This window comes from Polypterus senegalus, chromosome 14 (assembly GCF_016835505.1).
Source record: "Polypterus senegalus isolate Bchr_013 chromosome 14, ASM1683550v1, whole genome shotgun sequence".
In the NCBI taxonomy this organism is placed as follows: Eukaryota; Metazoa; Chordata; class Cladistia; order Polypteriformes; family Polypteridae; genus Polypterus; species Polypterus senegalus.
In genome coordinates this window covers 23,097,585-23,124,252 of record NC_053167.1, presented here as the reverse complement: position 1 = coordinate 23,124,252, position 26,668 = coordinate 23,097,585, and positions in this window count along the sequence as shown.

Here is a 26,668-nt window from a genome sequence, read left to right as displayed (position 1 = left end):
ATAGATAGATAGATAGATAGATAGATAGATAGATAGATAGATAGATAGATAGATGCAGTTTATAATCTCCGAGGGGAGCATCACTTGCTCCAGAAACGTCATAGTGCCTACCATTACTAGTTCTGGAGTTATTCATACCATTTATTCAGTGGATATTTAATAGGGTTACTTCGTACTGGATGACCAAATCTGGAATACTTTATACCAATAGAAATATGTCAGTTTAGCACTATAGATCATTAAAAAAGCTCCCAAAATCACCCTTTTTTAATTTGGCTTTTTCATTTTTGCATTTTAGTTCTACATCTGATGGATTCTACATACATAGAATTATTATATTCTTCTCAGATTTACACTCATTTTTACCTCTGCTTTTCCATTTATTATGTGGTGGAGTTTTGCACCACCACCACCACCGTCACCTGACCGAGGCATTGTGTAGGCACCTGTGATTTTTGAATGACTGTCCATGAGACACACTACGTTGAGTACTCTGGGTCAGCCTGGAAACAATGAGTGATGACTTATGGACATTTATCTTAGTTTGAATTCTCAATTAGGTGGTCTTTTGGCCTTGGATCCCTTGCAGATTTTGTTGTTTTTGTTGGCTTCTCTGTAGATTTTTGTATTTTTTGTCCTTCTGACTGTCTCACCTCATAATTGTACTAAAGAGATTTACAATGCAATGTTATATAATAGGACCTCAATATTCTGCTATTTTATACATCTAGGTTGTTAAGCTTATATTGAATTTTTTATGTTACATTTTCAGTATTCTTAACTATTTTAGCTTGTTTTTCTTTTCTTTTCTTTTAACTATTTTTGACATCTTGTAAAGAACTATGAGCAACATCCTGTGTATGAAAATGTGCTATAAAAATGAATGTTGTTGTTAATGGAGCCTTTTGCACATAATCACTCCATTGTCATTATCTTCCTTAGCCCTTTTAAATCCTCAAGTCGTTAGCCCCAATCACTTGGCCAATGTTACTGTACCCTCTCCACTTCATTGTCAGTATCACATTGCTGATCCCTGAGGAGGAATCCATCATGATTATTATACAGGGTGAAGGTAAAAATAGATTGGCACTACCTGATCAGTTTCTAGGTAGCATGGCTGGAACAGTTGGTAGACTGTCCTGTGCCAATGACTTATAATATGCTTTGATTCCAGGTCAAAATCAGCATGTTTGTTTAATGACCATTTGGACTCCAGTTCCCTGGACCCCTACGAGTATGTGCTCTTTGTCTAAAATGGAATGTGGGTTTGTGCCCTAAGGTGGACTGGAGGTTTGTTCTTCACTAGTTCCTGACTACACTCATTTTGCTATGCTAAAACAAGTTTAGGAAATGGATGCATGGATGTTCAGTTGTCTCAAATTGAAACATTCTATTGATTAACTGATACAATATTTTAACTCATGGGTTGGCTTTCTTGTGCGGAGCCACTTCAATGAAGAATTTCAATGCTAAAGGTAAATTAAATTATTTATCCATCCATTTCCCCTATCTATCTGCTTTCTTCATTTTTGGCCCACAGGGATCCAATCTATTTTATCATCACTAGGAGCAAAGCAGAAACCAGTCCTGGAAAGGTTACTAACCCATCTCAGGAAATGCTTACACACCAGAAGTGTTTAGATAGATAGATAGATAGATAGATAGATAGATAGATAGATAGATAGATAGATAGATAGATAGATAGATAGATAGATAGATAGATAGATAGATAGATAGATAGATAGATAGATAGATAGACCAGTTAACTAGTCCTTCATGTCTATGGGAATGGGAGAAAATCACAATGTCCAAGAATAAACAATAACTACATGGGTAAAGGGTGCAAACTCGACACAGTCAGAGGCTGGACTGGGTGTTGAACCCTCTGACGATGAGACAGCAGTGCTTACAGCAGTGCTTACCATGTACCAATTGCTCAGCATTAAATCATCCAATATAAGATCATGAGGGGAAAAGAATTCATTCTGTCTTCATAGCACACAAGACTCAGACCGTTCAAAGGCTCTACTTATTTATTAACATATGTACGCACTCTTCCTCCCAAACAAGTTCAATGGAGAGTAGCCAGGCAGCTTATCTTTTAGATGTGAGTAGGAAGTGGCTTATGCAGAGGGAAGCCATACAGATATGGGAAAAAGGTGCAAAGTTTGCATAGAAAGTGTACCATTATGTGGTTACCCATTTAATGTATATATAGTACCAGTGTCATTGCAGTGCTGGTGGCTACAAAATAAGTTCATAAAGTAAGTTCATGAGTCCCACTGCAATTCTTTGCTGCAGTGTTATAAGACTTGTGCCACTCATGTTATATGTGAAGGTTTTTTTCTATGCAGAATTCAGTTTTTAAATTATTTTTCATTATTATTCAGGAAAATGGTGACATTATCATTTTTTATTATCATTTCATTCTGCAATTTTTTTTTGTAGTTTTCAAGCATTGCATGTCACTTTGAATGTTTATGGGTGGCTGAATCCATTTTGTTGTTAATAATTGCATTCCCTTGTTACCATGTAACGGCCAGATGTTGAGATGCATGATATCAGTATTACAGATTATTTTCTAAATATCCTAACCATGTTGGTTTTTTGCAAATCATGTTATGGAGTTTAGTCCTTTTCACATATTACAGAGGTGTACCCACCTTGATTGTGGATAAAGCTCCCGGTAGGTCTAACCAACTCGGACAGGTCTGCAAAGGACAGAGGCAAGACAAAAAAATGCACACTTGTCCTCCAGGTTGGGGGGTTGCTCAATAAGCCAACAATGTATTAACACGAAAAACTTCATTGTTACAGATATGTCTATAAGTGGTCAAGACAACTCAGCCCTGAAAAGAGATGGGCCTTCTGTAAGAAGAGGTATGATGTTGTGTGGTGAAAGTCTCTGGAAGCTACACAATTGGCCACCCTTCTCTCAGTCAGGAACATCAGTATAGGAAAGTGGAATGTGAAAACCATATTTGAAACAGGAAAGTCTGCATAAGTGGGACCTGAGATGAGGAACTACAATCTAGCCCTGCTTGGGATCAACAAGACTAAATTGACACAGTCAGAACAACAAACCAGATACCTACAGAAGCTGATTTTGGACTAATTCACTGCAATAGTGTAACTCTGAAAAAATGAATGACTATTTCTTTATATTTTCAGTTTAAAATGGTTTATTTGTTTGTCTCTGTATATATTTATTTATAATTGTCTATTGTGAAATGCAGGGGCACTCCAACCCTGACACAGACAGGCAAATACACAAGTTCAAGGTAAAGCACGTGTTTATTCCCATGGGAAGTGTTTTTCTTCAGTCTGTTTCTTCTTTCCTTCTCTTCTTCTCTGTCTGCCTCCACTCCTCCTGGCAAGCTTTGTCCTCCACCTACCGACTCTGGCTCCTCAAATGGAGTGGGGTGGTTCCTTTTATGTTGGCTCTGGGAGTGTTCCAAGTGGCTCATTAATATAACCTGGAATCACTCCCAGGTGTGGAGAGAGCCCAAAGTAGGTCTCTGAAGCTTACTGTGGTGGCCCCATGGGATCACAGCTGCCCAGGAGGGCTGCCCTTTAGCATCCCAGGGAAGGTAGTGCTCTGCCAATACTTTCTCCCCAGTTCTTACATCAAGCTGGCATCCCGGACAGTTAATGGCGTCCCAGCCCGTCACACTATATATTTACTTATAATTGTCATTGCTCTGTTTAGCAATATGTGTTTGTGTTCTGTGATGTACTGAATTGTAACAATTACCACAAGGAGAAACACTACACACACAGCTTTATTCAGTTCAGTCTTTAAGAAAACAGGCAGATTTATTACTTTGCCAAAACAGACAAACTTCTCTGCTATTAGGGCCACAGAAAACCCTCCATAAATAACAAACACACATTAAACAAGTCGCACCTTGCAGAGTCTCATTTTATCATTTTTGACCTTGATTCCAGATACCTCAGGCTCTGTCTACACTACTAGGTTTTCATTTAAAAATGCAGCCATTAGACTCCATTTTTGCCTTTTGTCCACACTACCCCACAAAAACAAACACTTTTGAATATGCTCTCCAGAGCTGGATATTTTCAAAAATGCAGATGAGTTAAGATCTCTGAAAATGCAGAGTCCAGTCATGCTCTGGTCATGTTTTTCTTCTTATATGGCTCTTCCCAGTGTGGACCTTGCATATTACAACGTCTCACTTCCTGGTTGGTCACTCTTCATGGAACAAAACCATATTCCAACATAGCAGGCATAAAAGAATTTCTTTCCATGGTATTTGTATGCCTTACCTGCATCTAAATTGCATTTTGTACAGTTTGAATGCTGCATGGGTGTGCAAAAGGCCAATAATTTTTCAGTTGCTACAGTTTAACAATAAATCTCATAGTCAATGGTATTATGATTCCTGCAAGAATCACTGTTTTTTGGTAATGCCAGGCATTCACTGTGCAGTTTTTAGAAATTGTGGTCAAGCAACTACTCATATTGCATGATAGAGTCATCATTTATATACTGTATATGCTGAAACCGAAGCACATTTGGTCTGATTGACATGCCACAATGTTGATCCTCAGACTATACAGTACGTGTACAATCCACACTCATTGCAGTCACTGCACAATGAAGTTTGAGAAATTTGATGGTAACATTATAAAACTGGCTTGGGAGACTACTCACACTACAAGACAGCAAACTGAAATTTCTAATACAGGCAGTCCCTGGGTTACGTACAAGATAGGGACTGTAGGTTTGTTGAATTTGTATGTAAGTTGGAACGGGTACATTATTTTAATAAATTCTATTGTTGACTGACTGTAACCAAGTGCTCTGCCAATGAATGATGGAGTTTTACCTCTTTCTGACCATTTTATTATTTTTACTTAATTTTTAATGGTGATGCTTTTTCTCTTTTTTACTGTATCACCAGAACTTCCATCAGATTTGTGTTTCAAAGACATTCTTGAAGGGTGAAGACAAAAGGTTAAGATGAGCTCTTCTGTACAGCACTGTACACGCTATCACAGCAGGAAGGCACTCGTCGTCAACACATCTGATGTGTTATACATAACAGTACAAGCAGGCTTGCTATTGAGAATGAATGGGGGCGGTGAGGGGTGGTTCATCACCAGCCCACCTCACCGTCACCTCCATTACAGTATGCTGCCTGCAGTGTCTGCCAACCAAGAACGAACGCGGTGCAGCCAAAGGCGTGTAGTGAATCGCCCACCACTGTCCCCATTCAACAGGCAGCCATCCGAGGCATACTACAATGCTACCCCCCGCCGCCCCATTCACCCTCAATGGCACGAACTTTAGCTATATCACTGCATTTGAAATAATGTTTCCATTTCTTGAAATTTGTCCTGGTGTCATGGCTGAAGACAGACCAACTGTGTTGTTCAAATGGGATGAGTACAGCATGTCAAGGTACTTTGACCATCAGCTATCATCTCCAGAGGATTATGCACTATTGGCTGAAATCACACATTCACCATTAAGCTGAATTCGTTGAAATGTAGCAAACACCAATGATACTCCTTTATTAAAACAATGGGTGGGATCAAAAGCAAAACCAGAATACTTTCATGTTTTTATGAGGCTTTTTTTAAACTAAGATTTAATTAACACAAGGAGTTTCATTTCATCTCCTCTGCAATCAAAGCCATCTTACAAATGCAAGGTTAAGCCCAAATTTCCCAAAGCTGAATGGGAAACAAAGTGTACAACGGGTAGAAGCCTACTGCATTGACCCATGTGCATGTTATTTCTGCTACTTTTCCTACACAGTGAAGACAGCCATTTACAAGAATGAATAGGTGACAGATTAAAAAGAACAGGCCGACGCAGCCTGTTTCTTCCTAAGAGTGGAACTAGAACAGCTCTCGATGGGGGCGGGGTTGTGGCTAGAGGCGATGATTCACTCTGACCAAATGCCTCTTCACACTTTGCAGTGTCTTCACTACTCCTGACCCTTTATGCTTTTTTACTACTGTTCTCTTTCTCTGGCATGCTTTCTCTTGACAGGAAACCGACCTGCTGATTGTAGCTAGTGTGGTTTTTATCAGATGGCTCACTTTTGCGATCCACTAGATGATTGCTGTACTTATTTCTATGAATTTGGTTGCTGATTTCTAGAAATAGATATGTCAAAGACTTGCATGATTATCTTAGAATATGCATTTTATTTCTGTCCTTTGAAACAAAATGTTCTTTTATGAAAAGGACATGAACAGCACCAAAGGCAGCTTAAAGTCTCACACACCATTGTTGCGTGCAGAAATGATAACAGTTGTAAGAAGCTGTGTTTAAAAAAAGCAGGATTTAAAAAGCACAGAGAAGCATGCAATGCTGACATGGGAGGTGCACGTATGTGGTCATTCAATGTAAAAATATGTTGATGATGGTCCTGCACATCATTTTATAAGAAATACTGGTGACTCCAAAAGCGTTCTCTTAGTTGATGACACTCGCAGTTGCTGTTGGTGGGATTGGTTTTAGCATAACAACCATTCTTTATACGCTGTTCCATGACTTCAGGGTAAAGAGTGGTAGGGGGGTGGATGGTCGTTTTAAAAATGCTTCACCATCTACAGAGGTGAGTCATATGCAGTCTGTATTACTCCTTTAGCGGACACTTTATAACATTTGAGATAAAATTGACTACATTTTGTTTGTTTTTTTTATTTTAGCACAGGCAGGTGAAGTGACTTGCTCATTGTCACACAAAGTCTGTAGCGGGATATGAACCCAAAACTTAAAGGTTTGAGGTCCAAAGCCTTAACCACTAAGCCCTACTGCACCTATCCACTGGAGAGTAAATGCACACCTCCTGAAATAGCATCTTTCACAATGATCCGCATCTGAAAGCCTTACAAATATGTAAAAAGGGAACTGTCAGGTGATGTGTCTCACTTGGGGTTGTAGACAACTCTTATTCTTGTGGTTTCTGGTCCAACTCCTTAGCCACTAGGCCACAAGTTCTGCAATGCCGCATGCAGGAACAAATAATGGCAAAGCAAAAACCGCATTAGCAGAGCTAATGAGACTTCAGACAGCAGTTGTGTACTCTTAAAACAATTATGTTTTAATATCATTAGCCATGCAGATAAAATGTAGGAAGGTGAAATATGTTTAGAATTTTTTATTGTGGTTTTATAGAGCATCTGCAAAGCAACGCTGCGATTTTGTAAGGGATACTCTCTTTAGAAATAAAATACAAATTTAGTGACTGGAAAACTGCTAAAATTTGATTTACATTCCAAAGCTTGATTAATATCATCCCATCAACATAATCCATGCCATCCTCTAAACTGAGATAACTCTAAGATGATGGTGGCCAGCTGAAAAGCAAATGCTTCATAAGTTGCTGTCAGTCAAATGAAACATAATATTGAGTGCAGATGCAAGAGCTGAATATGGGAGATCACTAACAGCATGGATAAAATTCCTTTCCAAAGTGAGGGGGGCTATGCAGTTCAGTTTCTTTCTTACTCCTCGAGTGGTGACTGTAGCTGGTAACGAGTCACACAGACATGTGCTGGGATTGACTTCAAAAAAGGAAGCAAATTTTGTTGTGGAAAGAAACTTTCCTCAGTTTTCAAAGTAGTCATTCCCAGAGACCTGATGAAAATGCAGAATGAATCTTTATTTGCACATACAGTTGTGCTTGAAAGTTTGTGAACTCTTTAGAATTTTCTATATTTCTGCATAAATATGACCTAAAACATCATCAGATTTTCACTCGAGTCCTAAAAGTAGATAAAGAGAAACCAGTTAAACAAATGAGACAAAAATATCATATTTGGTCATTTATTTATTAAGGAAAATGATTGAATATTACATATTTGTGAGTGGCAAAAGTGTATGAACCTTTACTTTCAGTATCTGGTGTGATCCCCTTTGCAGCAATAACTGTAACTAAACATTTCTGGTAACTATTGATCATTCCTGCACACCGGCTTGGAGGAAATTTAGCCCATTCCTCCGTACAGAACAGCTTCAACTATGGGATGTTGGTGGGTTTCCTCACATTAACTGCTCGCTTCAGGTCCTTCCACAACATTTCGATTGGATTAAGGTCAGGACTTTGACTTGGCCATTCCAAAACATTAACTTTATTCTTCTTGAACCATTCTTTGGTAGAACGACTTGTGTGCTTAGGGTTGTTGACTTGCTGCATGACCCACCTTCTCTTGAGTTCAAGTTCATGGACAGATGTCCTGACATTTTCCTTTAGAATTCTCTGATATATTTCAGAATTCATTGTTCCATCAATGAAGGCAAGCCGTCCTGGCCCAGATGCAGCAAAACAGGCCCAAACCATGATACTACCACCACTATGTTTCACAGATGGGATAAGGTTCTTATGTTGGAATGCAGTGTTGGCCTTTCTCCAAAATAACGCTTTTCATTTAAACCATCCATCCAACCATTACTCAACCTGCTATATCCCAACTACAGGGTCACGGGGGTCTGCTGGAACCAATCCCAGCCAACACAAGGCGCAAGGCAGGAAAAAAACCCCGGGCAAGGCGCGCACACACACATCGACAATTTAGAATCGCCAACCTGCATGTCTTTGGACTGTGGGAGGAAACCCACGCAGACACGGGGAGAACATGCAAACTCCACACAGGGAGGACCCAGGAAGTGAACCTGGGTCTCCTAACTGCAAGGCAGCACTGCTACCCACTGCACCACCATGCAGCCCCTTCATTTAAACCAAAAAGTTCTATTTTGGTCTCATCTGTCCACAAAACATTCTTCTAATAGCCTTCTGGTTTGTCCACGTGATCTTTAGCAAACTGCAGACGAGCAGCAATGTTTTTTTTGGAGAGCACTAGCTTTCTCCTTGCAGCCCTGCCATGCACACCATTGTTGTTCAGTGTTCTCCTGATGGTGGACTCATGAACATGAACATTAGCCAATGTGAGAGAGACCTTCAGTTGCTTAGAAGTTACCCTGGGGTCCTTTGTGACCTCGCTGACTATTACACGCCTTACTCTTGGAGTGATCTTTGTTGCTTGACCACTCCTGGGGAGGGTAACAATGGTCTTGAATTTCCTCCATTTGTACACAATCTGTCTGACTGTGGATTGGTGGAGTCCAAACTCTTTAGAGATGGTTTTGCAACCTTTTCCAGCCTGATGAGCATCAACAACTGTTTTTCTGAGGTCCTCATAAATCTCCTTTGTTCGTGCCATGATACACTTCCACAAACATGTGTTGTGAAGAGCAGACTTTGATAGATCCCTGTTCTTTAAATAACACAGAGTGCCCACTCACACCTGATTGTCATCCTATTGATTGAAAACACCTGACTCTAATTTCACCTTCAAACTAACTACTAATCCTAGAGGTTCACATACTTTTGCCACTCACAAATATGTAATATTCTGTCATTTTCCTCAATAAATAAAAGACCAATTATAATATTTTTGTCTCATTTGTTTAACTGGTTTCTCTTTATGCACTTTTATGACTTGAGTGAAAATCTGATGATGCTTTAGGTCATATTTATGCAGAAATATAGAAAATTCTAAAGGGTTCACAAACTTTCAAGCACAACTGTCAGATATGCACAAATGTATCAGTCCATTGAGTGAGCCATCAATAATACAATTTATTCCCTTTTATACTTTTTTTTTACAATAACCTTATCTAATACATCATGTCATCTGATTCTTAATATGCAGAATTGAGTCAATCGACTACAGCCACCAGTAACTTCATATACATGTCAACTCTTCCGTTATTCTAAACACCGCTTCGTTAAGAGGGGTGTCCTGTGGGTTTTCCCATTGATTTTATCACTGCTTCATAACAGGGGTGTTTGGGCTTTCTCACTAGCTTGTCCTCACTTTTTAAGAGGTGTTCATTACTCATTTACTTCATTTTAACCTTAGCAAATACCTTGATGGTTCCTCTTCAAGATGAGGCAACCTTCATTTGCTCAAACTTTAAGCCACATTTACTTAACCTTTTAGTTACGTTCAGTCCTTTTCCTTATGGTTTTAATAACCCATGCTTACAACTTCATTTAACCATATGCTTGTATTAAATTGTAATAATTACCATGTATTGATTAAAAATATTTTATTAAAATTCTACAGTTTCACTATCCATTCATCCAATCCATTTTCTAAACCTGCTTTATCCTGAGCATGGTTGCTGGGAAGTTTCAGCCTATCACAGTAAGCAATGGGTTCAGCAAGTTTAACAAAGACCTGCTTAAATAAAGACAACTTGAATAACATTTTCTAGGTTGCTTATGTCAAGGTCAGGGTTGTGGCAGACTTGAGCCATTCTCAACAGCATTGGGCATAAGACAGGAATTTGCTCTGGACAAGGCATACAGTGTGTCCATTACTTGGGCACACAGCCAAACAGAGTGAGTTTGTAATATGCATTACATTCAAACTTATGTCTTTGGGAATGGGGAAGGAAAATTAGAAAAACATTCACACACATGGGAAGAGTGAGAAAATTCCACACACTCAACAGGTAGGAATAGGGTCTGAGCCCAGGACACTGGTTGTGTGAGATGGCAGGGCTATCCTTGTGCCACCAAAGGGATGTTATTGTTATAATTAAATTTTTTTAATAACATTGTGTCCTACAGAACAACTTTATTTACCTAAGAAAGACATCCATTGGTTGCCATTAATGCAGAATGTAGCAGACAGAATTTTACAAAGTAAAAGAAAATCTGAGCACATCACACTAGTTTTAGCACTGTTACACTGGACACCTGTGTCATTTAGAATTGAATTTAAAATACTAATAATGGTGTATAAGCCTTAAATAATCTTGCTCTCTCCTATATTTTGGAATGCCTGCTTCCCTTATGCAAATCATAACCTTATAGCTTTGAATGATGGTCTGCTTATAATTCCACAAACAAAACTTAAAAGTAGTGGTAAGGTGGCTTTTTGCTGTTATGCACCTAAAATCTGGAATACTTTACCAATAAAGAAAGATTTACCATGTTAACACTGTGAAACATTTAAAAAACTGCTAAAAACACATTATTATAAATTTGGCTTTTCCGTGGCTACATTTTAGGTATACTCCTTATAGAATATATGGTCATAGAATTAGTATATTCTTCATAGATCTGCAGCTTTTACTAACCTCTGCTATTCTCTGCTGTCTTTTCTGGTTCTTCTGTGATAGTGATTTGCATCAAGGCACCAAGGCACCTTTAAGTCACCTGTGATGATGGAATGAAGGTGGGCGCTCTAGGTGTCCATGAAACCAACTTTAGTAAATCTTCTGATATGAAACCTGGAAACAAAGAGGAATGAATTAAGAATATTTATGTTAGTTAGAATACCCAATGGGCACTGGGTGTTCTTTTGGCATTAGAAAACCTACAGATTTAATTTTTTTTTCTCTAGGCAAACTAGAATTGTTTGTTTTTTTGTCTTCCCAGCCTTCTAACCTTCTCCCCGCACTCATCCTTAGACACATACATGATATTTGAGGCAAACTGATATTTGGCTGAGAATGATGGCAACATTATTTTTTTTAAATTTATGGGAATACTCCCATTTGGATAACATTGGAAGAGAAATGTATGAAAATACATAAAATTACAAAAGTTCCAACATTATGTTCATAGAGTGCCTATAAAAAATAATATTCCTCTTGAGAGTTTTCACATCTTATTGTTATACATTGAATCATGCAGTGGATTTAATTTGTCTTTTTTTTAATAGTGCTGTGCATGATGGCTGGCCTGTTAAGAGATAACCAGCTGAACCCTCAGGGTTTCATATGATATGCAACTATTCGTTGTAAAAGCAACCACATCATTATATTGCAATAGTGGATGCCATTAGACACTGGTGCTGTACACCTTTCTCTGACCCCTAGAATGCAGAGAAGAGGTTGTTTTGCATGATCAGTTCTGGAGCGCATACTCTTGAATGCAGGTGGTGGGTCTCAATGTGCCAAGAGGGAGACTGCTTTCCCAGCCAATGAAGTTCTGCTGTAATGTGATTGCACATATATGAAGTTGATTAGCATAATCCATGTGAGGTTGTTTCAGGGTGGCAACCAGGTGGAGTTCAAGGCACATTCACAAATGTGCATATGTCAGGTTTAATAAATATTTTTCTTGTGTGTGTGTACGCATTTTCCTGCTTTTTGTTGCTCACCTATTTTCATACTTACAGTAAATATTTGCAAAGTTTGATAAATGTTACCCCATGTCTCTAAGACTTTCTTCATAAGGTAGTCAGCACAGTCCTCTATCTGCCCATGTGCCAATAGGATGTGCTGCCGTTTCTAGTGCTTCCGTCCTGGCTTCAAAGACACCTGTGGCATGGGCTCAGTTGCCTGTTTTCTGACCCCTGAGCTTCAAATCTCATTTTAATGGAGGCTGTCTGTACATCTCTCTTGTGCCATCAACTGCCCTGGTGGTGCCATTGCACATGGCATGGTATTGGCAGTTTGACACTATATCTCATTAGTAAGGTCTAATGTTGTGTCTATGTGTACAAATTTTGGAAGAAGAGAAGGGGAGATTGAACCTGGTACCACGAAAGGGCTGTGCCACTGCTACACCTAAACTTCAAAAACAGCTACAACTTTTACTTTGCCTAGCATTCTTTATTAATGACCACTGGCCAGTGCATACTACACATACATTACGCTTACTTATGCGCTTCTAATCTTGGAGCCTTCAATGTCATATAGTAAACTAGTGGTGGGGACTGAATGTTTGTCCTTTCCCCATTTCCAGCCACAATGAAAAAAATGGCAAATATAAAAACATTATCATATGAGTCATGTGGAAACGCGAAACAGACAAAATATTAAATAAAATACAAAATAATGTATCCTTGCAGGGGCTGTCTAACTCAGACCTGGGGTACTATTGTTTTCATTCAAATGTACTTTAAAGAGTGTCCTTACGTAAACTTTTTATTTAATTCCATGTTCTTCATTTTGCAAATGGAATCCCACCAGCATATGTACTTTACCTTTGAAAGACATTTCACAGAAGTGCAAGTGTGTTACTATTAATGGAATAGATGATTAGAAATTTTGTTAGGAATTTTCTCTCTGATTTAAATTTAATGCAGCTAGTTGAACACACATTGGTCCTCTGAAGGAAACAGATCTTCAACCTGGCTGCTTATTGTTAACTAGTTTATAACACATTTACAGATTCATTCTTAATCAAAGGAAGGGCAGTACAATCATACACTGGCTCATAGCTCCTAAAATGAAATCCCTGTCTGGTTAGTATTGATATGGAGTATGCATGCTCTCCTGTGTCTACATGTGTTTCATGTGCTTCGCGCCCTAAACATTTACAGGTTAGGTTATTACTCAGCTTTAAACTGGTCTACTATGAGTGACTAAGACTATGATAAATTGGCACCCCATACAGGGCTATTCTTTACCTTGCAGCCAAGGTTTCAGGGAGAGGCTCTGGCACTGATAACCTAGAACTGAATTATTTAAGTATGATCAGAAATGGATGGATAGCACTTCTGTGAAGAGCTGACTCACTCTTTTCTTGAATAGCTGTGATAAGTTCTGAAACTGCCAATGGCCAGTCACAGAGTTCAGCATTTGCATGAGAATGTAATGCCCCAGCTGCTTTGAATAATAGCAAGAATAGAGCAAATGTCTGAACTAACAGTTATCTTTCAAAACCAGTCTTGTTTTAAGTTACAACATGATTCCATGGTTAGGTGTGGCCTTCGTTGAGTGTCTATATCTCAAACAGCAAGGAGCAGACTGGCAGCTCACCTGGCACATTTATCATACTGTTCTTTTATAGTTCCTGTGGGGATCACATGATCAGGTCAATATCCCTTATCTTGTTTGCATACTTCTGAACTCTTCTTCAATTAGCCATGCTGTTGTTTTGGAGGACTATCAATGGTGTGGCTCCCTTGCTCCAAAGTGTGGGTGTGTGTTTGAAAGTCCCCAAAGATAAACTCATTCCCAAGTTTTTGTTAATGTCTCCCCCAGCATCCAGTGATAGCAGCATGGATTCAAGCTCCTCACAACCCTAGGACTGAGAAATTGGACTGAAAAAATTAAAGGATTTGATAGCTTGGACATTTTTTAGTTAAAAACAACATTCTACTTTTAGAAGTTTCCCAGTGAAGTTGCTTCATCTGATGTTTAAGTGTGGTTATAAGCTTTTTAAAGAGTCTGTCTTCAGCACAAACAATCTGCCAACTTTTATCCAGCTATCCATCTAGCAGTTAATAGTGGCTGCCATTTACCTTACTTTTTTGTCTGTTGTACTTATCCAGTGAGTGGACAGGCCATGAGCATATACTACATTAAGAGGAGAAGCAGAACAGGTAGAAACAACATCGTTTTAGTTCGGTGGGCTGGAGGTCAGTGAACACATAAAGAGGTGAGTGACGGGGGAAAAATAAATAAATAAAACATGTGAGTGAGTGGCATTTCCAGAATTTCAGGTTATGGTTAGCTATCTAAACTAGTTGACACTGCACATTTTTGCCCTGGTGGTATGTTCATAAGGTCCAGTGTGGAGAAAGTAAGAGTTAAAGACTGTGTGGCTAAGTGGTTGAACTGGAAATGCCACAGACGGCAGCGTTAGGCTGCACCGGAGAAATACCATGGTGGCCCTGAGCAATGTCGGTTATCCTTCCTATGCTGCATGCTCATCAGTAATACTGGTGCTGCCCTGTCCATATAAAACACTGGTACTCATCCTGGGTAGCCCAGTTGAATGAAATATTTCTCGTCTATGATGTTAGTAGACCTTATTGAGGATAAACGCATTAATCCAGCCATAGGGGATCAAGCCCAGATAAATGGGAAGGATTACATCAGGAAAGGCATCCAGTTTAAAATTTTGCCAGATCAATATGCTGGCCACAAAACAGATTTCCATACCGGATCGGTCTAGGCCTGGGTTAACAACGGCCGCCACCAGTGCTGTTAGCCAACAGGGTACTGGCAGAAATTGGGCTGCTGTTGGCCGAAGAAGGAGAAGAAGAGGGGGGAAGATGTGTCCGGAGGCAGGAGGAGAGGAGGAAGGTAAAGAGATTGGCACTCAGTGCCAAGTGTCTACCTCAGGGTAGAAACTTTGAATTGGCAGTATGACTAGTAAGGGGAAAGAGTTAGCTGATGTGATGGAGAGAAGGAAGATTGATATATTGTGCGTGCAAGAGACTAAATGTAATGGGAGTAAGGCCTGGTGAATCAGAGGTGGATTCAGATTGTTCTATCATGGTGTGAATGACGGCCCACTAGTGGGCTGTGACCGTCTGACAGCCAGGCTGTGGAGACTCACTCAGTGAAGAGCTACAGCAAAATGGCTGCCCCCTTCACTGAGGACACCTTTCAGAACATTAGGCAGGTGGGGCTTTGCAGTGGCGCAAAGAAAGGAGAGAGACCAAGCAGAGAGAGTATTACAATGAAGTATTTTTATGGTCCCGACAGTTTCCCCATATGACACGAGTCTACTGAAATCTCGTTACTACAAAGTACATTCAGCAGATACTTTCATTACAACGAAGTTACCTTGAAATGCCTGAATGAATCAAACACAGATCAATTAGTTCTGTGGTTGCAGCTCAGTTGTACACAATGATTTCCAAACAGAAACATTGTAAAAAAAAATGGTTTTTTCGAACTATCCTCATACTGTTTTTTTGCTGTTTTTGTTTTCTGTGGTTTTCAGTGATACCTTGTAACGGCCGACCCCTTACCCAGCCCGCAGCCACACAACCAGGACCCGTGGCCTGGATAAATTACTGAGGAGAACCTGCTTATACCAAACCATACCTCTGACAAATAATATCCCCCCCAAACGACGGTTAAACACAAGCAAAAAATATCAGATATGTAAATCAAGTGAAGTAACAAAAAAAAATAAAACACAATGACAAATACAATAATGCAAATCCCTGACGTAAAAAAAAAAAATCTACATATAGCCCTCCACCATACCAGCAAAGTGAAAACACCATATATACAATAACAAAACCTCTCTTGCCCCTGCACACATATAACAAACACGCAATACAAATAATGCCAATGAATGATTACTGAAATGTTAACGAACGTGAAAATGAGTCCAGGTAAATAACTTGTCCAAATTACTGATAACTGTTCAAAAATTTGTGTGTTTGGCTCTCCCGAATGAATACAGAACAATCTCACCGTGCTTCCTTAGCGATGGTGGAAAATAATGTTTTCCGGTTTCGATGTTTTCAGGGGTCGCTGCCTCCCCGCAACATCCTTCCCCATTTCTCATTACGGGGACGACATTTAAACAAACACATACTAGTTTAAACGGGGTGCTATGACAAGATGCAACTGGGTGCAAATACTATAAACAACAACACTTATGTTGCCCACTTACATTTCCCCCCAAGCTTGGACAAGGGAGGTCTGAAGTACAGCTTGATATTGGCCACGTTAATGATGCTTGTCCTGGTGTCAGCACCGCTGCCCATTTGGATTAGAAAGTTGACCGGACCTGTTTGTTTAATGATTAATGCTGAACCTAACCACATATGCGCTAGCTTGGCGGAGAACCGCCTCCTGGCATCTGAGAGGTGGTGGGCTCTAGTCCAGACCAAGTCACCCGGCTTGAAGTGCGCTTCCTTCCACCGGGCATTATACAACCGGGTGTGTCTGGATGTCGATGCCACCAACTTCTGTTGGATTCTCAGCTGAAATTCTTCTTGTTTTAAAGTATAATTGTTGAGGGTGATTTGTGAACTAGGGGCTCTGGGCAACAGTCAGTTGAACGGGCCCTTCAGCTGTCTGCCGAGAGCCACCAAAGCAGGCATTTCACCTGTTGCTTCGTGCACCATGGTGTTCAGGGCAAACTGGAACTCGGGGAGCCATTTATCCCAGTCCAGATGGCGTTCACCCACATAGGAGGCAATCATATGGTTCAGGGTCCAGTTCACTAATTCAGTCATGTTAGCCTGGGGTGCTCACTGCACCAAGCCCCAGGTTGCTGGCATCTGTTTGTACCTGGAAAGTGAGCCGTGGATCGGGCTGGGTCAGGATGGGTGGCTTCTGTAGATGTTCTTTCAGTTGCTCGATGGTGTCCTGGCATTCTTTAGTCCACTCCCACAGGACATCCGTCTTCCTTAAGTGGTTTAAGGGAGCTGCTATATCGGCCATCTGAGGGATGTATTTATGGTACCACCCCACTAGCCCCAAGAAACGCAGTATAGATTTTAAGTCTGCAGGTGTGGGGTAGTCCCGGATGGCCAAGATCTTCTCTGGGTCTACAGTGACCCCCTCTGCATATATGATATGCCTGAGGAAGTGGATCTGGGGCTGAATGAATGTACACATTTTTGTGTTCAGGGTGAGATGTGCTTACTGGAGACGATGGAAGATGATGTCCAGGTCCTGGAGATTCTGTTCTATTGAAGGGGAGTAAATGATGACATCATCGATGTATAAGAAGCAAGTCTTTCCGGTTAACCCCCTCAGTACTTGTTCCATAAGCCATTGGAAAGTGGAACCAGCGTTCTTTAAGCCAAATGGCATTACTTTAAATTAGAACAAGCCCTCAGAGGTAATTACAGCAATCTTCTTTTTACTCCCCTCGTCCATTGGCACCTGCCAATAGCCCCTGCGGAGGTCCAATGTACTAAAAACGGCTGCTCCATGCAGTGACTCGAGTATTTCATGAACCAGGGGCATGGGATATGCATCCAAGTTTGTCTTCGCATTCACGCCCCTGCAGTCCACACAGGTGGCATAGGTGGCATCCGTTTTCCTTACTAGGACTACAGGGAACACCCAGTAGGAGGTAGATGGTTCAATTATTCCCATACATTTTATTAATATGTTGTTTAATCAAATCCCTCTTCAGTCGAGAGACTCGATACGTCTAATGATGAACAGGGACTTCGTCAGAGGTATGGATCACATGGGTAACCCCACGGGCAATTCCTAGTTGATCTGTCCATACCCCTGACTACTTCTTCAACATTGGCCTGACCTCTTTGGGTTATTCCTCCACTGGGGCAGTGGCCGAGGTTTGGATTTCACTCCTCACTGCTGCGTAAAAGTTAATGCGCTTCAGACTTAGGTCTTCTCGCGGCTTATGTATAAAATCGCATACCCCTTCTCCTGGCACCATATACCCCCTGGGACAGAGATGAATAGTCATCTTCATGGCTGTTAAAGAATCCAACCCTAGGAGTAACAGGACAGACAGGTGCCAGTCATCCAGGACGTATGTCTCCATTTCCCAGGTGGTGGACAGTACGCTGTACCTCAGGGGGACTCTGCCAAAAGCCTTGTGTTCACTCTCATCCGCCAATAGAAATCGGATGGATGGGGTAGATATTATCTTGTATGACGGTTGGCAAATCTTCCTCCAAATGTTATGTCTTATGAGGGTATGATGGCTTCCTATGTCAACCACCGCATCCACCAGCCACCCCCGCAGTGACATTGGGTCGACCAGGAGGGACGCACTGACCTGTACAATCGTGAGATCGGCTTCCGACCGGCCAGGTTTGTCTCGCTGAAGTTTTAGGGGCTGGGGTTCTCTTGTACTGGACTGTATTTCACTCCAGTATGACTTGGAGTTAGCCCAGTTCCGTTCCACTTGCGAGCTGACCATAACCAGATCCTCCATCGACCCCACAACCCCTGTGAGACACCCATCTAGCCGCCGGTTCCAGGCATTCAGGATGCTGTGGACCACTTCTTCTTTGGACATGGCAAGCCTCCACTTTAAACACAAAGCCCTATAGTCATAGGCAAAATCCCGGATGGATTGTGCTGGATGTTGCACCATGGATCGCAGCTTGTCTTCCAATTTGGTCTCGTAATCCTCAGGAAGAAACGTTGAGAGGAAAGCTTGTTGAAAGGATTACTAGTCCCTGATGTTTTTCTTCACGGTCAGCCACCAGCTGCGCCCTGGCCCCGAAAGGGAGTCCCCTATCACTCCCCAAAGTTCTTCAGTTGTCAAGGGAGTGACAACCAAATACGCCTCCCCTTCTTCCACAAAATTGAGGACATTGTCAGTAGTATATTGAGCCCCCAACTTGGGAAAGGCCAGATGTACCCCCAGGGGTGGCAGGCCGGTTAACATATATAGCGCCTTGAGACCCCTGAGGCGTAGAGTGGATAGGTGACTGATAGTATGAGTTCAAAGTTTAGAAACCTCAAAATTTGAAGAAGAAGAAAAGGATGATTCGACTTCTGATTGATAACTGTGCTGCCCACAACATGCATCCACATTTAGATAATGTTTGCATTGAATTCCTCCCACCCAATTGCATAGCAGTGCTTCAGCCATTGGGTTTGGGCATCATTTGCACCCTAAAAGTGTATTATCACAAGGAAATGCTGAGAAAAATTCTCATCAGCATAACTTGTAGACAGCAGAAGATTAAAATTAATGCGAAGAAAGCTATTAAAATGATTGCAAACGCCTGGACGCAAGTTAAAGAAAGTACTATAGCAACAAATACAGAATCTCATTAGAACGAAATTTTCATTACAAAGAAATATTTTTTAGGTCCCTGGCAGTTTGTTGTAATGGAATTTTACCTGTATTTGCACTATAGGCATACAGGCACTTTTTGGTACCCCACCTTTACCCACTCTGCAGACTCAGTATCCAGCCAGGCTGGAGGAGTGCTGGAGGAGCCTGAGGAGGAAAATCTGAGGCAGTAGTGGAACAGCAGCACGTGGGGCAGAGGCAGAAGATACCCATTGCTCAAGTTGGCAGATAAAGTGGCTGCATTCAAAGCCAAACTTGATTTATGGGGACAACGAGTGAACATTGGAATTTTTGGTATGTTTCAAACGTTGGCAAAGGTTATTAAAGATACCAAGCCAGAGCCTTCTTTCTCCAAGCTGGTGCATTATCACCTATCTCAGCTTTCAACAGAGTTTGAGTATTATTCCCAACCACAAAAAAGACCCCCAAAATGGGAAGGAATGGATCCGTGACACATTTGTGAATAAGCCAGGTGAATCAACTTTGTCTGTGCTAGAAGAGGATCAACTGCTTGAGGATGCAAATGATGGTGGCCTTTAAAGTATCCATCCTTCCATCCATTATCTAAACAACTATAACCTACCTACAGGGTCACAGGGGTCTTCTGGAGCCAATCCCAGCCCACACAGGGCGCAAGGCAGGAAACAAACCCCAGGTAGGGTGCCAGCCCACCGCAGCCTTTAAAGTATGTTTGAGACAACTTCAAATCTCCATACATTTTGGATTAAAGTCAAGGCAGAATATCCTGAGGTTGCCAAAAAAACACTGTGTCTGCTTCCATTTCCAACATCCTATCTTTGTGAGGTAGCGTTTTCTTCAGTGACAGCAACCAAAATAAGATTACAGAGTAGACTGAACATAAGCAACATACTTCGAGTGTCACTGTCTTCCATCATCCCCAGATGGGATCATCTGGTTGCAGGAAAACAAGCTCAGGGCTCCCACTGATTCTGCATTATGGTAAGTTGTATAATTTCTATTACGATATTATAACTTAATAATAATAAAAACATAATGTATATTGTGTATAAAAATGCTGTATGAACCCGCCCCGAATCCTAACCACCCACCCCCAACCCTCACTGGTCCATGGAAAAATTTGCTTCTATAAAAGTGGTCCTTGGTGTCAAAAAGGTTGGGGACCACTGCTTTAGAGGGTCAGCTCAGGTTGGATGGTATGGAGACAAAGTCAGAGAGGTGAGATTGCGTTGGTTTGGACATGTGCATAGGAGAGATGCTGGGTATATTGAGAAAAGGATTCTAAGGATAGAGCTGCCAGGCAAGAGGAAAAGAGGAAGGCCTCACAACATTGAATCACTATGGATTTAACTTGACTTTATCTCATCAAGCAATGAAAAGATTCTTTAATGCCAAAGGTGGTGCAGTGGTAAAACTGCTGCCTTGCTGCAAGGAGATCATGAGCTCATGTCCTGGGTCCTCACTGTGTTGCAGCGCTTTGAGTAGTGAGAAAAAGAACTACATAAACTTAATGAATTATTATTATTAAAGAGAAAACAGACCACTGCAAAGTGCTTTTAAATTAATTACAAATATAAATCACAAAATAACTCATCTCATAAGTATTCACACATCTGGACTATGATGTTTTTCCCCATTCATCTTTGCTAATCCTAATCAAGCTCTCTCTTCTCTCTCTCTTTTTTAAGTCCTTTCAATTGGATTGATATTTGGACTTGGACATGGCCACTCTAGGACTTAATAGTGTTATTTTTAAAGCCATTTCTATGTAAGTATTGCTTTATGTTTGGATTTGTTGTCTTCCATGGTAGCGGTTTCTTGCAGACTGCATCAGGTTTTCCCCCAGGATTTCTTTGTATTTTGCTACATTAGATAGATAGATAGATAGATAGATAGATAGATAGATAGATAGATAGATAGATAGATAGATAGATAGATAGATAGATAGATAGATAGATAGATAGAACTTTATTTGTCCCAGGGGAAAATTTGGCCTTTTACAGAAGCTCTTTAAATAAATAAATAAACACACACTTTGGTCTGAAGACTTACCAAAATGGCTATAAAGCAAGAAAATTAAAAAGAAGGAAAAATCCTGACTTGGTTGTCACAATCTCAGTAAAGCGTTATGCAGAGGTATTGCTGTTGGTATAAAGGAGGCACAGTCGTATTTCTTGACACACTTTTGCTCAATAATTCTTTGGCTGAAAGTACTCAGTGTTAGTGTGTCACATCAATTTTTCCCTCTACCCTCACAAGCCTTTGAGAGCCTGCTTGAGAGAAGCATCCCCAGAGCATGTTGCTACAACCACTATGCCTTAAGGTAAGATGGTGTGTTTGTTATAATCAATTAATTACATTTATATATCACTTTTCAAACCTACTCAAAGCGCTTTACATAAACTTTGTGGAACCACTTCAACCTCCAAAAATGTGAAGCATCCTCTATAGTAATGCTAGGGCAGCCATTTCTGCACCAGCATAGTTACCATACATTAGCTATTAGGTGGAAAAGGAGCCAGAGAGAAAGTTAACTAATACAGGACAGGGAATAATTAGGGGCCAGAATGACCAGGCCATAGTGGGCAATCTATCTAGGACATCGGGGTACAACCAACTGTTAAAGACGACCAGGGATCTTTCATGACTACAGAGAGTCAAGACCTTGGTTTCACTTCTCATCTGCAGGACAGCACCAGTTTTTACAACACAATGTTCCCATCACTGCACTAGGGCATTGGGATCCACATTCATACCACTAAGCAAGTGCCCCCCTGCCTGCCTTACACCAAACATAGCATTTTCTCTGATTGATAAAAAGCTTAACCTTGGGCTCATTAAAACAACTAACCTCCTTTCAGCTGACTTTAAAGTCCACCATGTGTTTTCTGACAAACTCTAAAAAAGATGTCATGCGTAATTTTTATAACAATGGCTTTCTTTCCTTGTGAAGCAACTGAGCAACAGTTGATGTCTGTACATTGTCTTCAGTCTAACTCACTGCACTTGTAACTCTTTCAGAGTTCTCATAAGTCTCTTGATGGCCTCCTTCACTTGACTTCTTCTTGCATTATTACTCAGCCTGCTCTGTGCAGATTTACAACTCTGCTAAACTCTTTCAGCTTCAAAATGATTGAATTAATGAACTCCAACAAATATTTGGTGACAAGGACATTTTCTTGTCTCCATCCCTTGACTTGTGCTTTTCAATCACCTTATCATGGAGTTGCTTATTGCGTTCTTTAGTCATTGTTGTGTAGGCTAGACCACCACACTGATTCAACAGAAGCTGAACCTTCCAAATAAGGTGCACATAGACTACAATCAATTGAAACCCCATATAGGTGACCTCCATTGAACTAATTATTCAATTGTTGGCTGCACCAGTGACAATTTAGTTTTTTTTGTGTGATCATTTACTTTGTGCTTTATATTTGTAATAAGTTTAGATCTCTTCACAGAGATCTAATCAGAGTTGCGATGGGAATCAGTGGCTGAACCAGCTGGTCCTCAGAGCTGCCTAGAGTGTTACATTGAAGTATTGGCTCAACTGGTAGCTGAGGAGATCTGCTCAAAGTTATATTGGGAGTTAATGACATGAGGAATGTGGCTCAGACTGATTTGTCACACTGAGACAAATAATTGGTGTCACTAAACATGTCACTGGCGGTACTTAGTCACTGCATGTCAGTTGTTTGTGTGGGCCTCAAATGTGGTGAAGTGCCCATATTGTGGTATGTACATTTATGCCATTACTATATGCACTAAAGCTGAGGCCTGAGCACAGGTAGAGACAAACAGAGGTGGGTGCAAAGGATAAAACCAATCTTGGTTAGGCTATGTTTCTGCTACAGGTTCATTATCAATGAAAGTCCAGAAACACAAGAACAGGCAGCCAGAGCTAGCAACTTCCTCAGTCCTTACAGGACTGGCCTTGTCTTCTATTTGGGCATTCTTGGCATAAAATGCATGAAACTGAGGTGCAGAAGAAAGTAAAGCATATCACGGTTAAGTGCTAGTGGCCCACTTAAGGTTGCCCCTGCATTATGCTCAATAGTGGTCGAATAAGATATGACTACTCTTGATGCTGTAATAGAATAATAGAATGAATGTAGGCAATATAACTTTGAGACAAGAGAGGGTGCTATCAGTAATGGTATCTTATCAATCCAGAGATCATGCCCTGTGAGGCACCAAAGCCCAGTTGTGATGCTTAGAATTGTACTCATTTCCTCTGATCAAGGTGCCATAAAAACAGACAGCCCAGGAAGGTGGTGGTTGCTTCATGACCAGGAGTCAAGACTAAAGAAGCTAAGGTGCGAAATCAAAGAGAGAAGTGCATCAGAAAATTTTGTATGAGCTGATTTTAGGCCAGCAGTCTTTTCAGTTGTGCCACAGTGCACCCTTTTTGCTTATGTTTAACATACACATTAAATAGGGATTGCCAGATTTTTACCCCAACAATTTCTGCTACAATGTTGTGCCCTGGTCTATCTATCCATCTCAAAGCCAATAGTCCTTTTAAGGGCCTCTCACTAGAAATCAATATAAAGAAGCTGATTAAATTCTTCCTTCTCTTGATCCCCCTGATTTTTTACAATATATTTCATTAATGGATTCTAAACATTTGCCAATCAGCCAGTTAAATAGAGGTGAACCTTTCTATCTATTTTCTAAACCGGCCAGTTCATACATACACTCACAAATACCAGATGTGCTTATAGTCATCAATGAACCAAACATGTACATCTCTTAGATGTGATGGGAAGCAATGAATGTGACCAATAAGAGGTGTTGTATAGTAACAAAGTTGAAATACTTCTTTTTTTTACTTTACCATATTTTTAGGATATATCTACTTTACCTGAGGATAATGTTTTTTCTACTTTCACTTTTATATAACTACTAGCTGTGTAAGCCTGTGCTGTAAAAAGCACAGGGTCCTAGAAACTATTGAAATCAGCAGAAAAAACCTTAAATGTTGAGATGTCAGGTAATTGAAAGATTCTTCTGAGGTTTCGTTTTGCTGTTGTGTTTGCCTCACTTGTGCATTAGCGGCGGGAGGAAAAGTAAAAGGGATACCATTTTACTGATGTGCTCACCTCGCTTCTGTATTAGCTGCTAAGCAAGTGACTCTTTCTTCGGAGGTTTCACTTTGCCAATGTGCTGGCCTCGCTTGTATATCTTTTGAGGTGGAGCCCTTACCCCGACTCCACCTCTCACTTCCAAGTACCCACACACTTCCACACGTAGACGTTTATATATAAGATATTTACAAACATAAACAAGTACTTTTATTCAATATACTTTGTTAGACCCATCCATTACTGTGACACATCCATTACTGTAATATTACAATAGAAAACAAACAGGCTTTGCAAATATGCACAAAGCTTTACTCATATCAGTTACCTAAAATGCAAATTTCTCCCATTTTAGGATCACCCACAGAATGAAAATTTGCAGAAACACTGCAATCTACACCAGACTGTCTTCACCACTGAGAAGTGTGTTGCATTGGGTTGTGTCATTTGGTTGTGGTAGGTCACCTTTCCAACAATTGGTCACGATCCCCCACAACCTCAGACAATTAACTGACCCAATGTCTCAATGTCTTGGTCCTCTCCACTCTGATGATCATGCTTTTCATGATTCAGTATGATTTCAGGTCATCAAAAGTGTTTGTTTCTGTTATTAGGCCCTCTTCCAGTGTTGCTAGGGCTGTGACCTCTGAGGTTGGGACCCGTGCATAATCGATTTGACGAGATAAAAGGATGGCTATGAGTACAAATGATGATCTGATCTGCAGATACCAAATCTCTGCATTATTCAAAATTTATCATTATGCTCTTTGTATTGCAATTTCTTTTGGTTTTGACCCTCTTACCAACTGTATTGGGCTTTGGTTTCATTCACTTTATACCTTTTTTGAGAGAACAGTGCTTGATTCACCAAGAGGCGGGCTCCGATGATTCTAGGACCCCCTTGGTGGATTGTGAGTAAATTTAGGGCTGGGATATACTTGATGCTATGCAATGCGGATGCTGCTGCTACGCAAGCAGTGCATTGTCTATACCTGCCTGTGTATTTTATGTAAATCCGGCAGGGCAGAAGGTGCAAAAAAAAAGAATGGCAACAGTGACACAGAAGATGGTATGTGAGACCTGTATTGCCTATGCAAGAAATGGATGAAGAAAAGAACCATGAACACTTATGTATGTCAGCATTTAAATTTGATGATTTGCTTCAGTGCATCAAACCATTTATCACTCATTGAAACATGCACATTAAGACTAGAATTACCGGAGCCTACGAAAAAACTCTGCTATAACATCCCCTCACTGCCTCAGAATGGGCAAGAAGTTCTCCCAGTTCCTGCCTTGATTGATAATCTGGGAGTGAGCTACCCAGAATTGTAAAGGGAAATAATTTGATGTGTGTTTTGTGTCTACAACAATCTATGTAAACACATCGTTAAAACAGAAATGTTTTTCATGTTTTAGTAATAAATAACAAAATGTAGACATGAACTGTATAATGTGTGAAGGCTGATGGCCAAATATCAAATAAACACTTTCACAAAAGGCGCAAGTACAATACCACAGCCTCTGTGGTGTAGTGGTATGATCCGCTGATTTATAATCTGGAGGTTGTGAGTCTGAAACCAGCTCCCTGGCAAGTTTACCATTTTGAGTAGTGAGCTGCTCTTATTGTTAATATTACACAATAAAAAAATATGTTTGATTTGTCTGTAACAGCCCGTGTAAATGTATAGCACTTATAAAAGTAAGCGTGTTTTTTTTCACTTTTATTCTCTCAGTCGCAATCACGATACAACACCCACACCCCGCCCCACATCTAACGCCATTACTTTTTATCTGAAACTGCGAATAACTGTAAATGTGAGTGGTGACAATAGAACTGGAAATTCTCTGATCTGGAGGGATTAAAGCTGAAACACAAACACTGGTGATTCTGCCTTCTTTGTATCTCACCGTCACTTGAATTTTTTTTTATTCAGTTTTATTGAGTGTTCAGCTGTGGGGGGATGGTATAGCAGACTGCTTGCTGCTTGGGCTTATCGACACATTTAGAAGACAAAAGATGCTGACGGAGAGGTGCGAAGCGATTTAAGGTGGGCTGTATTTACGAGTTTTTTCGTTAGCTCTGGTAATTCTAGTGCTAATCCTTTTGGA